This window comes from Otolemur garnettii, unplaced genomic scaffold (assembly GCF_000181295.1).
Source record: "Otolemur garnettii isolate 467f Iridium unplaced genomic scaffold, OtoGar3 scaffold00352, whole genome shotgun sequence".
Taxonomy (NCBI): domain Eukaryota; kingdom Metazoa; phylum Chordata; class Mammalia; order Primates; family Galagidae; genus Otolemur; species Otolemur garnettii.
In genome coordinates this window covers 1-3,212 of record NW_003852747.1, presented here as the reverse complement: position 1 = coordinate 3,212, position 3,212 = coordinate 1, and the positions used below count along the sequence as shown (strand labels likewise).

The window sequence follows — 3,212 nt, the reverse complement described above, 5'->3', positions numbered from 1 at the left end:
GGGGCAGCACCGCAGGCATGAATTTCCCTAAACCCTAGGTTACAGTTCAGTCTCTTCTTTAAAAGAAAAAAGGGAAGAAAGAAAATCTTTAAAAATGAAGAAAGGCAAAATAAAAAAATGATCCTGGGTATTTGACTTTGTTCTGGTCTACTGTCGTAAATGGAAAGGTTGAAAGGCATTCCAGGTGTTAATTTTAATGCAAAAGTTTTAAAGTGTCTCTCAATGCTGATTTTTTTCACCGAGTGTAATTATTGTTGCCTTACTAACTTTGGGGAAAGAAAGAAGGGCAGAAAACATTACATTTAAGACCTGTTCATGATAAAAAGTCTATTTGCCGTGTTACTGTGAAATTAGGAAAAGCTTGTACAAATTATAAAGGGTTACAGGTGGGAGTACCACGCAGCGGTTTTCTCCAGGACAGGGCTCATCCCCGCATTGTTGTTTAGCAGGCCCCAGCTGGATTTGAACCTGCCAGCTCCGGTGTATGTGGCTTGCACCCTAGCCGCTGTGCTACAGGTGCTGAGCCATGCACACCTGGCTATTTTGTTGTTGTTGTTGCAGTTGTCATTGTTGTTATAGCTGACCTGGGTGGGGTTCGAACTCGCCAGACTCAGTGTATGTGGCCGGCAGGTGTATGTGGCCAGCGCCCTACCCGCTGAACTATGGGTGCTGCTTCTTCCTGATAACCTGTCCCTAGCGCAGGAGGGACTACATCCATTTATTCGTTAATGCACTCATTAACTTTGAAAAGACGTTTTATGGCTGCATAGTATTCCATGGTGTACATACACCATACTACGCAGCCATAAAGAAAGAGACTTTACATCCTTCATGTTGGATGTAGCTGGATGGATGGAGCTGGATGGATGGAAAATGTAGAGGATGGAGCTGGAAAATGTTCTTCTTAGCAAAGTATCACAAGAATGGAAGAAAAAGTATCCAATGTACACATCCCTATTATGAAATTAATTCATACCTTTTATATGAAAGCTATAACCTAATAACAGCTTAAGAATATGGGGAGGGGGCAGGGAGAGGGGAGGGAGGAATGGGTGGAGGGAGGGGGATTGGAGGGATCACTTCTGTGGTTTATCTTATAGGGGTACAAGTGAATCTTTCTAAGAGTAGAATATGAACGTTTTAACACAATAACTAAGAAAATAACATGAAGGCTATGTTAACCAGTTTGATGAAAGCGTTTCGGATTGTGTGTGAAAACACCACGCTGTACCCCAGAATTGCATTAATGTACATAGTTACCATTCAATAAAAAAGAAAAAAAAAAAGACCTTTTTCCACCTGCCAAATCCTGACCAAGACCAAGGACCTACTGAGGAAGAAATTCTGGTATCATTAAATTTCAGCCTTGTTTACAATGCCAGCTCATAAAATAATACATAGCTGTTTAACCAAACTAATCTATTCATAAGATTAAGGGACTGGCCAAAAAGTATAGAATTATATACAGTGGTCAAATTTGCTCCAATTTGTTTTTCTTTCTGCTTCATAATCCTAATATTGGGTTTTAATATGTAAAATCTTTGAATTTGAAAATGGGCACTTAAAAACTAATGCTAAGATTAGTTTTATTGGGTATAGTTTATATTGGTATTGGAAAAAGTTTTCAATTAGCAATAATCACGCCTCAGATAAACCTCCTTGGCTATGATACTGCCACTGCACAAAGGTATGCTAAAAGCCTTAAGGTTCAACAAAGATTACTCAACTTGCTAGCCCAGGTGCTCCTAAATAAACAGGCAGTGCTGGAGCTCCTGTGGGCTACGCTGGAAAGAATCTGTACGGTATTGAACAGTATCTGCTATGTCTATACAGATACCTCAGGAGAAACTGGAACCAAAATACAAATTTCCCAGTAAGTAGTGTGGTTGCAACGGGGCCTGACAAGTGGCTGCACACCCAACTGAATTTCAGAAATACTCACTTGAATTACTCAAAACTTCAAATCAATTCAATAAAAACTTTTTTTTTTTTTGGAGACAGAGTCTCACTGTGTTGCCCTTGGTAGAGTACTGTGGCGTCACAGCTCACAGCAACCTCAAAGTCCCGGGCTTAAGCAATTCTCTTGCCTCAACCTCCCAAGTACCTAGGACTACAGGTACCCACCACACTGCTTGGCTATTTTTTTGTTGCCATTTGGCCGGGGCCAGGTTCAAACCTACCACCCTAGGTATATGGAGCCAGTGCCTTACTCACTGAGCCATAAGTGCCACTCCAATAAAAACTCTTAAAGCTTAATATTACCCTTTTTTAAAATTGAGTCTCCATAGAGACTGTCAAAAATTGCCAATGCGGACTATATTTCAAGTCATCAGGGCGGAGGCTGGGAAAAGTATTCAGTTACCAATAATTATGCCTCAGATAAACCTTATTGGCTGTGATACTGCCACTGCACAAAGGTATGCTAAATATTAGCTTAAGAAGTGTGCTAAGACTGTAAGTAATTCTTCAATGAGGCAGAATTCTTCCTCATCAGCTGCTGCTCTTGTGTTCTCTTGAAACATACAGGGAAGGCAGGATAAAAGCTGAATTTCTTCCACTGGAGTGCCAAAACTGAGTAAGGACCAGTTGCCATTGTTACTTGCAATAGGGTCCATCAGAGTTTTTCAAGTAAACTTTTAATTTTTTTTTCTTTTTTGCCGTTTTTGGGTGGGGCTGGGTTTGAAACCACCACCACTGGTATATGGGGCTGGTGCCCTACTCCTCTCAGCCACAGGCACCACCCCAGCTTTTAAATTTTTAAAGGGTTCCAGATTTACCTGAGTATTACAAATATAACAGAGGATTTCCATATACTTCCCTATTAACATATTACATCGGCCTGCACATTAGTCACCATTAAGGAAGCAATAGTGATACATTATTATTGGCTAAAGTCCTGCCTTTTTTTCCTTTGAATCATGAGTATATACTGTTTATTCAAAATAATAAAGTTTTGAACATCATGGCAAGTATTTGTGAAACACCCGGTTTAGTACTAATGGAATGATATTTATAAAAAAAAATTCCTTAGGCTGGAAAAAGGTGTGAGGCTATCTCGTGTACTGCTTAAGATCCTAAATTTCAGGGGTAGAGAAAAACTTGCTAACTGCTCAGACAGAAGCAGTTTTTTGCTATGGTAGGAAAAGTATGGGTCTCCAAAGAAGTGCATGTCCTAATCTCAAGAACCTGCCTGTAAATAGGTGTTAGCAGAA

The 3,212-nt window shown here is 40.1% G+C and overlaps 1 non-coding gene and 1 pseudogene across 1 annotated transcript; both read right to left on the bottom strand.

The window, feature by feature from the left end:
- Positions 1–1,558: 1,558 nt before the first annotated feature.
- LOC111722767 lies at positions 1,559–1,689 on the bottom strand (annotated as a pseudogene).
- A 590-nt stretch (positions 1,690–2,279) lies between these two features.
- On the bottom strand, positions 2,280–2,419 carry LOC111722765. The gene has a single exon (XR_002771442.1). It is a non-coding gene; the product is annotated as a U4 spliceosomal RNA (small nuclear RNA).
- Positions 2,420–3,212: the final 793 nt, after the last annotated feature.